Source organism: Prionailurus viverrinus, chromosome F1, assembly GCF_022837055.1.
Source record: "Prionailurus viverrinus isolate Anna chromosome F1, UM_Priviv_1.0, whole genome shotgun sequence".
In the NCBI taxonomy this organism is placed as follows: Eukaryota; Metazoa; Chordata; class Mammalia; order Carnivora; family Felidae; genus Prionailurus; species Prionailurus viverrinus.
Window position 1 is genome coordinate 61,173,123 of NC_062577.1, and position 15,592 is coordinate 61,188,714.

Sequence of the window (15,592 nt, forward strand, 5' to 3'; positions counted from 1 at the left end):
GAAGATCAGTAATGGCACCCAATCAGATATCAGGTTAGTCCCTTGTAGGCTCCAACCATCCAAAGCCCACACAGATTTGTGCACAAATTTCTCTAGTCTCATGTCTCTGCTGGCTTTTTCTGTGGCACGATTAAAGCTGGATATTCAGGGGCACTTGGGTGGCTGAGTCGGTTGAGCGTCTGACTTCAGCACAGGTCACGATCTCACAGCTTGTGAGTTCGAGCCCCACGTCGGGCTCTGTGCTGACAGCTCGGAGGTTGGAGCCTGCTTCGGATTCTGTGTCCCCCTCTCTCTCTGCCCCTCCCCTGCTCATGCTCTGTCTCTCTCTCTCTCTGTGTCAAAAATAAATAAACATTAAAAAAATTTTTTTTAACTGAATATCCAGTCTCAGAGGAAATCTGAGTATTCAGCAGAGAGAGCCCCCTGGGAAAGAGGAGAGGAAAGAAGGACATTGACTGGGCTCAGGCCCAGGGCCAAAGCTTGAGCCACTGATCCTGAGGAAATCAGAGATAGGAGGCATCTGATAGCTTGAGAAACCTAAGGAGACGCAGGAATAAGGGCAATAGGGAGGCCCTAGCATCTCTCTTCAGCTCCAGGTGGCCTCATGGGAACCGTTGTCCTTGCCTCCGAATGTTTGCTGTTTGTTCAAGGCCTACTTAATGGCAGGGCCCAGGCCTCTGGTCACAGGGACGGCATTCCTCACCCCTCCCCAGCATAACACCCACGTTGAGATGAAACAAATCATCAGAAATGGGAGAATGCAGTCCTGCTTGAAGTCAGAGGGAGGGCCAGCGTGCCCCTTCAGCTGTGCAAAAACCACAGATCAGAGCAGACCTGTTGGCAACATGGCCATGAGAGAACGGATACTTCTCAATCTAAAATAAGCATTTAGAATAGATTTTCCATTATCTGAGAGACATGTATTTTTGTGCAGGTGGCCCCAGGGACTCCAGTGGGGGTTGAAAATATGGGCGTGGGGAGAGTCAGTGAGGCAGTGAGCCCTGCAGCTGACGTGATGTGAAAGACTCTGAAGCCTCAGAAGAGGAAGAAAATTCTTGGCCGGATCTAATAAAAATTAAGAAAATGAAATGCGTTTAGATGGACCTCCACTCCTAACACTCCCTAAAACAGAGTCCCGGGGTTAGATAGGTCTTTAAGGGGCTTCTAAACCAACCACAAAGATCTTTCCCTCTCTTTGGCATCCTTTCAACTTAACTGCCCTTGCCACAGTGTCATGACTGGATAGAGACCCTCCTCTGTACCGTCTGCATCAACTCACGAGACCTCAATATGGGAGACGAGATGGCCTCTGAAGATGTGGGGCGAAGCTATCGTATTCTCCGCACTTAAATTCCTACGACGGTCTCTGGGAAATTTTACTCCCTTGAAGCCTAATCAATGAACTAGTTAGTGGGGAAAAGCCACCTCGGGCCTTGCGATGCGCTTATGAAGACTGAAATCCAGTTCACGGAGGGAGCCCTGGCACCAAGATCATCCCAGAACCCTCACAGGGAACCGGGACAAGTCCCTGCCTTCACCCCATCCCAACACCAGTTGGGATGCCATTCCCAGCTGCACCTGGCTTGTCACTAGTGGGCTGGTGCTTCTTTTTTTCTTTTTTCTTTTTTTATTGAGTAGATAAAAATATTTATAAAGATGTGAAGGTCTAAAGACTAATGATGCAATATGCAGTTTTGTGCCCTCACCCAGCGGAAGAAATAGAATATTGCCATTATCCATGAAGTACGGTGTGGGTCCCTTCTGATGACACTTCCTGCCCCATGATCATCACCCACAATCCGGATGGTGTATCTGTCACTCCCTTTTTTTTATAGTTGCAATAACTTTGTACTTTTGAACCTTTAATAAATAGAATCACATTATGTTGATTGTTCTGAGACTTGCTTTCTTCTTTTTTTTTTTTTTTTCTTGTGAATTTCTTTTATTAGCCTTTTGCTGGGCTTGGACAAGAGGTCCTTAATTCCTCATCTGCCATCCTTCAGGTCAGGTGTGTGTGTGTGTGTGTGTGTGTGTGTGTGTGTGTGAGTGTATGTGCATAGGATGTTAAACAGGATTTTTTAAGAGTAGTTTTAGATTCACAACAAAATTGAGGGTAAGGTGCAGAGGGTACGCCTCTGTCCCCGGCCCATGCACAGACTCCCTCATTAGCAACATTCTCCCAAAAGTGGTACATTAGTTACAGTTGATGAACCTACATTGATACATTACCATCACTCAAAATCCATAGTTGACATTAGGGTTTACTCTTGGGGTTATCCATTCTATGGGTTTGGACAAATGTGTAATGACTTATATCCATTATTATAGTATCATACAGAGTATTTTCACTGCTCTAACCACCTTCTGTGTTCTGTCTATTCATCCTAAACCCTGGTAACCACTGGTCTTTTTATACTGTCTCCATAATTTTGCCTTTTCCAGAATGTCAGAGTTGGACTTCTACTGTGTGTAACCTTTCAGATTGGCTTCTTTCACTTAGCATTGTGTTTTTGGGTTTCCTCCATGTCTCTTTCTGGCTGGATAGTGCAAATATCTTTAGTCCCCAATAAAATAAATAAAACTGTTATGGACATTCATGTACAGGTTGTCACATGCACACTGGCTTTCTTAATTACTTAATTAATCAATTATTTATAGTGAGATATCATTGACATATAGCATATTAATTTTAGGTATATAACACAATAATTAAATATTTGCATATATCACAGAATAATCACCACCTTAAGTCTCATTAACATCCATCAGCACACATAATTACAAATTTTTTCTTCTGGTGATGAGAACTTTTAAGATCTACTCTCTTAGCCACTTTAAAATATACAATCCAGCATTATTAGCTCTAGTCACCACGCTGTAGTTCTTTTTTTTTAATGTTTTATTTATTTTTGAGAGAGAGAGAGAGAGAGAGAGAGACAAACGGAGCGTGAGTGGGGGAGGGGCAGAGAGAGACGGAGACACAGAATCCAAAACAGGCTCCAGGCTCTGAGTTGTCAGCACAGAGCCCGACGCGGGGCTCAAACTCACAAACTGTGAGATCATGACCTGAGCCCAAATCAGACATTTAACCAACTGAGCCACCCAGGCGCCCCCACCATGCTGTCGTTCTATCCCCAGGACTTAGTAGCTTTCGTTTGTATTGAGTAATTAGGAGTAGACTGGCTGGCTCATGAGGTGTAGGTGTATGTTTAACATTTTTATTTCTAAATTTTTACTCTTTTATGTAAGTAAAAGGTAAAAAAGCGTGTATTTGTATAATTTGCATGATTTTTTTATTGTCGTAAAATACGCCATCTTGATAAAATCGACCATCTTAACTATTTTTAAGTACACAGTTCAGTGGTATTAAATACGTTCATCCATCCCCATAAGGCTTTCATCTTGTGAAGTTGAAACTCTGTCCCCATTAAACAAGAACTCTTCATCTTCCCAGTAGAAGGGTGATCACCTTTCGACCTTCTGTCTCTGTAATCCTGACTACTCTAAGTACCTCACATCAGTAGAATCACTTATTTTCTGTTGGTTTTTCTGAGAGTAGCCATCCTAATGAGTGGGAGGCAGTATCTTATTATAGTTTTGATTTGCATTTCCCTAATGATTAGTGATATTGAGCATCTTTTTTATGTGCTTATTGCCCATTTGTTTATCTTCTTTAGAAAAATGTCTATTCAGGGGCTCTTGGGGGGGGGTGGCTCAGTCGGTTGAGCATCCAACTTCAGCTCAGGCTATCATCTCACAGTTTGAGAGTTCCAGCCCTGCATTGGGCTCGCTGTCAGCTCAAAGCCCAGTTCGGATCCTTTGTCCCCCACCCCCACCCCCTGCCCCTGCCCCTTCCCACTTACACTATCTCACTCCCTCTCAAAAATAAATAAGCATAACAAAATAAAAAGAAATGTCTATTCAAATTCTGTGCCTATTTTAAAATCTGATTTTTTTTTTTTGTTGAGTTTTAGGAGTTCTCTGTATGTTCTGGACATCAACCCCTCATCAGATTTATGACTTGCAAATGTTTTCACTCATTCGGGGGGTTGTCTTTTCATTATGTGGATGTTTTTTGATGCACAACATTTTTAACTTTTAGAAAGTCCAATTTGTCTATTTTTTCTTTTGTTGCTGGTAATTTTGGTGTCACACCCAAGAAATCAATGCTAAATTCAATGCCATGAAACTTCTGCCCTATGGTTTTTTCCTACGCGTTTTGTAGTTTCAAGTCTATATGTTTAACTATTTAAGAAACCGTCAAACTGTTTTCTCAAAGTCACCGAGCCATTTTACAATCCTACCAGCAGTATAGAATTCCACTGTTTGTTCATTTCTTATAAAAGAAAGACAGAAGAAATAAAGGGAGGGAAGGAGAGGAGGAGGGGGAAAAGGGAAGGAAGGAGGAAAAAAAGGAGGAAGGGAGAAAAGGAGGGAGGCAGGGGGAGGGGGAAAAAAAGAATACTCTCAGGTCTATTTCCGGTTGTGCAGGTAGAAGCTGGAAGTGTCCGGATAAGCCAGACATCAACTGACATGCCCCAGATGCGTGTTTTTTTGTTTGTGTTTTTTTTTAATGTTTCTTTCTTTATTTTAAGAGAGTGAGAGGCAGAGGGGGAGGGAGAGAGAATCCCCAGCAGGGTCCATGCTCGGCCCCACAAGGGACTCGATCTCACAACCGTGAGATCATGACCTGAGCCGAAATCAAGAGGCAGACGCTCAACCGACTGAGCCACCCATGCACCCCACAGGCATAGAGTTTAGAACATACATTCAGAAACCAAGCACAAGGATGCTCTGAGTCTCCCATGCACCAAGCCTCTCGCTCGATTGTTTCCCTCTCAGCGAGTGGTTCCAGTTCCTCAAGCAAGCCGATCCCTTGTCCCCAGGACACTAGAAGTATGAGAAACTCATTCTGCTGCCAGGTGGGCCTCAGTTTCATGAGGAAAACACACATCTTCCTGGAAGATCGTGTCCTGAGTTTTTCCTTTAACTTGACTGCCGGCAGCAAATGAAAGAATTAAGGCTATTTCACGGAGGATAGTGTCTTGAGCTTTTTCTTCCTGGAGAAATTAATACTGGTTGAGGTTCTTGGGCCACAGAGGATTAAAAAAATACGTATGCGTGTATTTTTTTCTTACTCCTTTTGTGATGGGTCTGCAGGCTGATCCAGCAAAACAGAGGAATTCTGAGCTGACTCCTTTCATGATGCATCGATCTGCAGATTCATCCAGCAAAACAGAGGAATTCTGAGCTGCCTAGAGGTGCATCACAGAGGCAGGCAGGCTCCTGCTGGGGCCCAAGATGACAGTCTACCTCCCTTCTCTTGGCTGCTTTATTTGGGCCTGTCTTCAGTTGTCAGTTGCCCTGTCTATTGGTTAATGAAATTTGTTAGTTGAAATACATCTCTCAATTTCTTTGTTGAAGTAATAGTTCTAGCAGAACCACAGGCTTTCCCCCCACAACACACACACACATGAAAAAAACTCAAGGGTCAATAGAGCAATTTTACAAGTATTTATTCTGTGCAGGAATACAGAGATGTCAACTACCACATTACTGCCCAGGCAACAAAGTAAAAAATAAGATAACCAGATAGAATTATGGGTTTCCTTTTGAAGGGTCATTTTCGCCGAACATGGCCATCTTTCAAGAAGTTCTTCCACAAGCCCCCCCTTAGTCACATTTTACTTCCATAACTAGAATCTAAAAAAAAAATTTGCAAAAGAAAAAAAAAATTAAAAACTTGATTAAAAGAAAAAGCAAAAAAAAAAAGTTTTACTTCCAAAGACAGGTTGATATTAACAGAAGTTGGTAAACAATTAGGAATATTCACACAAGTCTCTTTTTCCGCTCAAGATAACGGGATTGATAGTCCCATAAGAAGTCTTTACTTCGACACCTTCTCGAGTTGGATTCTTTGGGCCAGGTTTATGATACAGAAGGATCATGCTCCCTCTATTGATTCAGAAGAGAAGGGACATTTGTTTCATTTCTTTTAAGGCTCCTTTTAACAGTTATGAAATCTTGCATTTTTTTTTTTAAGGTTAAAGCCTGCAATTTTTTTTGGTTATCACTGTAAGCAAAAAGAAGGCTTGCAAAACTCTGTTTTACTGGCAGAAATGATGTAGAAATGATTAAGATTTTTCTTCACCCAGCTAGTAATCTTATTATTGTGACTCTAAATTCTGGTTCAGACATCTCACTTGTATCTGTGTTGACCAAATCTCTGGCTGTCATTCCTTCCTGTTCTTTCTTTTGGGGTGAATTGTTTCGTTTCATCATTTTGAAGGAGGAAAAGGAATGAATAAAGCAAAAAAAAATTTAAAAATTAAAAGCAACACAAAAAATCAAATAAAGGATGCTAGATCCTAGATGTCATTTGGTCTGGTTGTTGAAAGAAGTTTGATAGAGAAAAAAGGGAAAGAAAAGAAAAGGGGGAAATAAAGGGGAAAAAAAGGAAAATGATTGAAAATTGGAAAACAATGAATACAATCAAATGAAATGAAAATAAAATCGAATTTTAAAAAATCACAATAAAGTAAAAAATATAGTTGAAAAAATTAAAGGAATTTTTTTTATAAAGACGGAAAATAAAAATAAAATTTTTCCCTTTCTGCTAAGCTCTGTAGTACAAGTTGTGCAGATTGCTGTGTTAGTCCCCAGATCAGTTTTCTAGGTGTGCAAGATGGTTTGGTGTTGATCTGGCCACATTTCAGGGATGAGAGATAAAAACAAAAAACTAAAAAAAAAACCTTCCATGCTATTCCAGATCTTTCTTAATAATATAACAGCATAAGGCACATAGGACATCAAGCTTCCAAATGTTATTTGCAATGATACATGCTAATTGTAGGAAGTGAAGAAAATACAGAAAAATAAAATAAAGAAATAAAAATCATCTGTATTTCTTTTACCTAGAGACTTTTCCTATTGATAGTTTGGTTTATTTTCTTCTTAGGTGTTCCCCCCACCCAACAAGCTCAGGAATATAGACCATGATTAATCTTATGTACTGGTAAAAAACATAAGATTAAAAATGTATACTAAAAATATAAAGCTCTAATATATATGTATATATATATATATATACATGTACACATACACACACACACACACACACACACATATATATATAGCGCTAGATGTCTAAAGTAGGGAATACACAATACAGGCACTCTTCCTTATTCTCCTACTAAATACAACTAAAACTTCTGCACATTACATATAAAAATAAGATCTTTAAAACCTTTAAAAAGAAGGGGAGCCTGGGCAGCTCAGTCTGTGAAGCATCTGACTCTTGATTTCAGCTCAGGTCATGATCCCAGGATGGTGGCATCGAGCCCTGTGTCAGGATTCTGTGAGCTCTGTGGGATTCTCTCTCCTTCTCCTTTCAGCCCCTCCCTCCCCCTTCTCTCTCTAAAATAAATAAATACATAAATAAGTAAATAAATAAATAGAAGAAAGCAAACCAGCTAGGGATCTTGGAACCCAAGGAACAAATGAAGATAAGTTCCCTGGATCTTTTTTTTTTTTTTTGCTTAAAATTTTTTTTTACGTTTATTTATTTCTGAGAGAGAGAGGTAGAGTGCAAGCAGGGGAGGGGCAGAGAGGGAGACACAGAATCCCAAGCAGGCTCCAGGCTCTGAGCCGTCAGCACAGAGCCTGACGCGGGGCTTGAACTCACCAACTGCAGGATCATGATCTGAGCCAAAGCTGGGCGCTTTTAACTGAGACACCCAGGCTCCCTTTTTTTTGCTTTATATATGCCAGACTCGGAGCCGAAAAAGCCAGCAACCCAGAAATGCAATGGCACAGTGTGGGGGGGGGGGGGGAGCCCCAGCAAAAGTCTGCTCTCTTTAGCCAAAGGACTGGGAAAGGAACAGTTTAACATGACAGAAAACGTTTAGACAATAAATGTTCCACTTCAGCAACATCACAGGAAAAAACTATGGCCCCACCACTACCCACAAAAGCATTAGAAAACTGGGGCCCCTGGCCGGTTCAGCCGGAAGAGCATGTGACTCTTCCTCTCAGGGTCGTGAGCTTGACCCCCATGTTAAGTGTAGAGATTACAAAACACAAACAAACTTAAAGAACAGAAGCAAAAGCGTTGGAGAAAGCATCAGTAGACTTCGGAGCAGAGGAAATTGCCACAGACTGAGAGGGACATTATGTATTAATAAAACGATCAATCCATAAAAGACATCTCACATGTATATGGACCAAACAGCAGAGCTGAAAAACACGTGGAACAAAAACGATAGACTAGAAAAGTTGACAGATCCACAGTTACGGGTGGAGTCTTCACCTGTCCTCTCAACAACTGTAAAAGCAACTGGATAGAAAATCAACAAAGATATGGAAGAAGGTACCACACCATCAACCAACAAGACCGAACCGATGCTTGTAGAATACTCCACTCAGTAAGAGGAGAACACACATTCTCTGTAAGTGTCCACAGAGTATATACTAAAATAGACCAGAGCCTGGGCCAAAAAAACTGCTCAACAAATTTTCAAATTTAAAACCATACAGGGGCACCTGGGTGGCTCAGCTGGTTGATCGTCTGACTCAGGTCATGATCCCAAGGTCGTGGGCTCAAGCTCTGCATCCGGCTCTGCGCTGAGCATAGAGCCTGCTCGGGATTCTCTCTCTTTCCCTCTGTCCGTCTCCACTGCTCGTGTGATCTCTCTCTCTCTTTAAAATAAAATTAACAACAAAGTTAAAAACATACAGAATGTGTTTTCCAGCCACAATGGAATCAAACTAGAAATCAATAACAGAAAGAGAACAGAAAAATCTCTACACAGTTGAAAACGAAGCAACATACTTCCAAATAGTCCATGAGTCGACAAAATTTTAAAAAAGATACACTGAACTGAATGAAAATGAAGATACAATATATCAAAATTTGTGGGACATGGTTAAAGCAGAGTTGAGAGGGAAATGTAAATTTTTATTAACATTTATTTATTTTTTGAGAGAGAGCAACAGAGCATGAGCAGGGGAGGGGCAGAGAGAGAGGGAGTCACAGAATCCAAAGCAGGCTCCAGGCTCTGAGCTGTCAGCACAGAGCCCGACGCGGGGCTCAAACCCACAAACCACAAGACCATGACCTGAGCCAAAGTCAGATGCTTAACTGACTGAGCCCCCCAGGCACCCCTGACAAGGAAATATATAGCGATAACTGCATGTATTAGAAAACAGAAGGGGCGCCTGGGTGGCGCAGTCGGTTAAGCGTCCGACTTCAGCCAGGTCACGATCTCGTGGTCCGCGAGTTCGAGCCCCGCGTCAGGCTCTGGGCTGATGGCTTGAAGCCTGGAGCCTGTTTCCGATTCTGTGTCTCCCTCTCTCTCTGCCCCTCCCCCGTTCATGCTCTGTCTCTCTCTGTCCCAAAAATAAAATAAACGTTGAAAAAAAAAATTAAAAAAAAAAAGAAAACAGAAAAATCTTAAACCAATAGTCTAAGCTCCCTAAAAAAAGAATAGTAAAATAGTAAAATAAATCCAAACAAGAAGAAGAAAGGAAGCACAAAGAGCAGAAAAACAATAAAACTGAAAATGGAAAAGCAATAGAGAAAATCAATGAAGTTAAGAAATGAGAAAATCAATCTTTCTTGGAAAGATTAGTACAATGGACAAACCTCTAGCAAGACTGGAAAAGAAAAACCAGAGAAAGAAGACATACAATACCAATATCTAGGTGCAACTGAGGATATCACTACAGAAACTGCAGATATCAAGAAGACAATAAGGAAAAACTATAAATAATTTAATACATATAAATGTGACAACTTAGGTAAAATGGGCCAATTCCTTGCAAAGTCCGCCCTATAATTATAAAGGAAATTGAATTCATAATTTTAAAACTCCCCCAAAAGAAATCTCTAGGCCCAGAGAGTTTTCTTGGAGACTTCTACCAAAAATTTAAAAAATTAACCTCAGGGGCACCTGGGTGGCTCAGTTGGTTGAGCGTCCAACTTTGGCTCAGGTCATGATCTGACTTTCATTGGGTATGTGGAAATCATAAATTGATGGGTTTAATGTATTTGACTCACATAGTTACAGAAATGTATGTAACAAGGTGTTTGATGAAGTCTTAAGCCATCTCGTTGTATAAACCATAGTATAAACATAATTTATACCATAAGTTATATGTATATTATGTGTAGTATAAACTATAAACTCTGTCAAAATTATGCTTTTTGCAAAAATAAAAGACGAGAAATAAGGAATTTTTAATTCAAGCGGACACAGGAGTACAGCAAGCAGAATACATTAGTGGGGTAAATATCTTAGATGATTTCAAAAATATGTATATTCCTTGGTATTTAAAAATATAAAAGTATTAGAAATAAGAAAGGGGATATTATTAAGACTAAAAATTCAGGCTAAAAAAGAAGAGACTGTAGTGTGCAAGGTAGAAGAAACAAGACAGAAGACTTGATCAAAACATCAAAAGTTAATTCCGCGAAAGCCATAGGCCTTTGACTAGTCTGATTAAGATGAACTGAAGTGTGAGGATGTCTAGGGGCACCTGGGTGACTCAGTGAAGCATCTGACTTCGGCTCAAGTCATGATCTCATGGCTTGTCAGTTCGAGCTCCGCTGTGCTGACAGCTCGGAGCCTGGAGCCTGCTTCGGATTCTGTGTCTCCCTCTCTCTCTGCCCCACCCCTGCTTGCACTTTGTCTCTCTCTCTCTCAAAAAAAAAAAAAATTGAGTAAATGTTAAAAAAAATTTTTTTAAGTGTGAAGATATCTCTAATATTCAACCATTAAACAACAATATTTTGTTTAATATCTATGAAGTAAAGTGATGACCACTAATCTTGGTCCTGTTGTTATAGAAAATTGGGTTGTAGACTGGAGAGTGTGATGCTAAGTGAAATAAGCCATACAGAGAAAGACAGATACCATATGGTTTCACTCTTATGTGGATCCTGAGAAACTTAACAGGAACCCATGGGGGAGGGGAAGGAAAAAAAAAAAAAGAGGTTAGAGTGGGAGAGAGCCAAAGCATAGGAGACTGTTAAAAACTGAGAACACACTGAGGGTTGATGGGGGGTGGGAGGGAGGGGAGGGTGGGTGATGGGTATTGAGGAGGGCACCTTTTGGGATGAGCACTGGGTGTTGTATGGAAACCAATTTGACAATAAATTTCATATATTGAAGAAAAAAAAAAGAAAATTGGGTTGTAGGGAATCGAGTTTATTTCCCTAATGAGGAAAATACCAATGAGAAGCAAGATGATTTTCCTGAAAGTTTCAGGAATAGGAGGAATTAGGTACAACACAATATATAGATCAGGAATGATTTTGAAAATGAAAGGCTAGCTGGAAAGTCTACACTAGGAGAAATTAGACTCTTAGAGCCTCTCTTCCATCCAAGGAGGGGTGGGAGTTTCCAGGAGACTAATTTTTCCCCCACCGAAGTTAAACGCTCAGGAGAAATTAAACCCATTAGCAAGTGCAGATGAACTCAGGTGAGCTCAATAGGTCGACAGCTGGGGCATCACTGGCACCTGGCATACCACCCAGACGCTCTTTTTCTTTGCCCTGGCGAAGGTGCTTCAGCCAAGCAAGGAAGTAAATGAAAAAAAAAGGAAGACATAAGATTCAGGAAAAAAAGAGGTTTAACACAAAAGACAGATGCAGGGAAATCCCAGGACAGCAGCATGGCAGGGGGCCTAGAGATCCGACAATCCAAATTAGTGCCAAAGACCCGTGGATCTCAGGGGACACTTTTTGCTGATGAAAATCAAATAAATAAAGAAAGAAAGAAGAAAAAGAAACCGAAAAACTTCTTGGTGCTTTTACCCATGTGGGAAATAGTATTAAGTGGCTTCAGAATGTTTTTCAAAACTTTGGGGGAAAGCTAATAATAGGCACATAGAAAACTAACCAAATGACAAAAATGAAGCAGCTATTATCTCTAGAGAGGAAAAGATTGTTCGGGAAAGGAAACGTAATCAGCGAACACTGTGTCTCTCAGTAACGAGCAACAGCCATAAATTGTGATAAAGCTGCATCGGAGCGGTGGCTAAGGAAAGAGGGAAGTTACTAATGATGGTCTGATAAGAGCAATCTTCATATTCTATGGTAGGAGTTCAAATGGATAATATCGAATGTTGAAAAAAAGTCAAGAAATAGCAGCATATTACATACCGAGGTAAAGTAACAGAAGACGTAGCTAAAATTGTTGAAAATTATTATTATTTAACTGCCTCTGGGGAACAGGGCTGAGGGGTGTGAGGAGAGGGCCAATAAACAGCTATCTTCTTACATGCGTTGCATTCTATTATACAATTCAAATCGTGTGTGTGTTCCTTTAACTGAAAAAAAAAATCATTTAAAAAGGAAAGAAAGCAAAAAAGAAAAAATAGAAAATAAAGAAAAATGAAAGAAAGCGTTGTCTTCCCACATACATTTAAAGATATTTCCATGGGAAAAAAATCACACAGGCCACATCACTGTGCAGCGAAAGTGGAAAATTACAACAAAGGAGATAATGCTTATTCCTCTTGGAAAGAAAACCACAAAGAAAATAAAACAGGCTTCTATATCAACCGTGAGTTAAGAAGGGAGTGAAACTGAAGTTATAGATTATTTAGAAATAAGGAACAAAGACAGGAATACATACAAAAGTCTAATGAATGTGGCCAAGATAACAATAAGAGGAAAAGTGATAGCCTTTGTGAGTTTGTGTGAAAACATAAGCTTAGGGGCACCGGGGTGGCTCAGTAGGTTAAACATCTGACTTCGGCTCAGGTCATGACTTCATTTGTGAGTTGGAGCCCTGAATCGAGCTCTCTGCTGTCAGCACAGGGGTTGCTTGAGATTCCCTTGCCCCCCCCCCCACCCTCCGCCCCTGCACTGCACTCTCTCTCTCTCTCTCTCTGAAAAACAAATAGACATTAAAAAAAAGAGAAGTTTAGAAATAAATGAATAATGAGGTAAATCTAAAGTGGAGGAAGGAAATAATGCATGAGGAAATAAAAGGCAAAGACCTGATCAATAAGACAAAATCTATGACAGGACTAAGAAGACAGACGAACCTTTGGCAAGTCTGATTAAAACAGATAGAGTGGTCAAGGGGGTTGCCTCCCCAACAGTCATTCCACCTCAGAATGGGTAAGCTGAGGAAGTTATGGTGGCCAATCTCATTCCCCTTTCTAGTGATTGACTTAGAAATGGGCAGGTTACCCCGTCCTGACCAATATGATATGGCAAGATTGCTGGAGAAAGTTTCGACACTCAAGAAAGAGACATGTAGAAGAGGTACTTGGTCCGTTTCTTTCTCTATATCTTTGGGTCTGATGCTTGGAGCTGCTAGAATCATCTTGCTGCTAGCCCAAAGGCCATGCCCAGAGAATTGCAGAAAACTGGGTCCAGAGTCCTGATGTACTGGAGACATCCTGTCTCTAGACTTTTTGTTGTGTGAGATAATACATTTCCTCACTGTTTAAGCCAATTTGAATCATGCTTTCCTGTTATTTCCAGCTGAAATCATCTTGCTGATAAAAGAAAGAGAGCTCCAAAGCAAGGTATGAGAGGGGGACGATTTATGTGGACAGACACATAAATTATTACCAAAAAATAGAAGAAAATGTGTACAACCGCATACCAGTAAAATGGATGATTCTTCAAACTTGACTCCAAAGGAGATAGACAAGCCTGATGAGACCAATAATAACAGGGAACAAAAGTTTGTCAAAGATGTATCCCAAAAAAGGGTATCGAGTCCGTGTGATATTATAGGAGAAATCTATGAAACCTAAATTGCCTATCCTAAGAGGAAGATGACTGACTTTAGAAAGTACAAGAAACAGGGCAGGTTCGAGGATGTAGGAAGTTGGTCTCATCCAGGCAGCGTCACTGGGATGAATGAACCTCACCTACCTTCCATCATGGTCTAATCTGTTCCAGATTTTTTTTTTATGTTTATTTTTGAGAGAGAGAAAGAGAGAGAGAAAGAGAGAGAGAAAGAGAGAGAGAGAGAGAGAGAGAGAGAATCCCAAGCAATCTCCAAGCTCTAAGCTGTCAGCACAGAGCCCAACGAGGGGCTCAAACCCACAAACCATGAGATCATGACGTGAGCCAAAGTCGGGTGCTTCACCCACTGAGCCACCCAGGCACCCCTAATCTCCAGAATTTAACTTCCAGGGAGATGGCACCTGCTCGACCCGCTGGGGTGCATGCTGTCCTCTGGGATCCGATAGGTATACAGTGAGCCTACCTACCCACATGGACTGACAGAGGCAGCAGAATCGTGCCAAAGCAAAATCAGTCTGTTACGAAAATTGGAGGGAAATTCATGCTGGGTCGGGAACAGTAACATAGTCCATTATAATCAGATTGGCACAAATGTAAAAATTTAAATGCCCACCATGGACAAGGGCGTCAGGAATTGGGCACCCTAATATACTCCGGGGGGGTGGGGTGGGGCACGGAGGTGCTTTCTTAGAGACAATATGAAAGTATCTTTGAGCCAATGATGCTACATTTAGGACTTTATCTTTCAGAAACAGTCACACGTGCAGTCAAAAATATCCCCCCCCAAAGCATTGTTTATTGCAGCATTGTATGTAACAATGAAAAATTGGTAACATTTAAAGTGTTGGGTAAACAAAATGTGGTATAGTACTTGCACTGTGGAACACTATATAATCCTTAAAAAAGAAAAAAGTCCCGTGGAAAGAACTCCATAATATGCGGTCAATCGAAATAAACCAGCTGCATAAGCATTTGTAAAATATGGTCCCACTTCCGGTCTTAAAAAGACCGTAAATATGTGTTAGATGCATACCAAACAATTCAGAAATACACACATGGTCAAGAGCAGTTACCCACAGAAAGGGGAACAATATGGGGATGGTTAAAGGGAGCATTTGCTTTTACCTGATGTATTCCTGTATTATTTGAGCTACGTACTTACAGTGAGCATGAATTTCTGTCTATGTGCACTTATGCACATGTGACAATACGATGTGATCCGATGTTTAAAATACACATACCTATCGCTACAGATGGGAACACGGATTGGCACCCTTTGAATGTCGGCGTTGACTGTTTCCGGTTACTAGGCGTATAGGTGATTTTAACGATCTCTTTTGCTTACCTGTATTTTAATTTTATGCAAAGAATATTAGTAAAATAATTTACATAGCCATCTTGATTTCCTTTTGGAAATAAGTCGCTACCAGGAAATTTATAAATAGATATACATTATTCCCATAAAAATGAGCATGTGAACAGGAAGAAGAAATGTGAATGGCTAATACTCTGAAACTAACTCTAAAGCACCTAGTCTGGGATAAAGTAAGCCCTCAATAACCTAGTAATTAGGTTATTGCATTACTATTCCTTATTATTATAACACTATGTGCGTGTGAAATCTGATTGTGGGACTATAAGATGTATCCTAGAAAGCTATGGAAACTATACTGAGAAGGAAGCTGCTAAATCCCAAATGCAAGGATGCTGTTCAAGGAGGCTGTGTTAGCGTCCCAGGAAAATGAGGCCGCTCCAAGGGCACCCACCAAACCCTCAGGGGAGCTGTCAGTCGTGTTTCGAACCTGCCAGGATGGCTTCTCT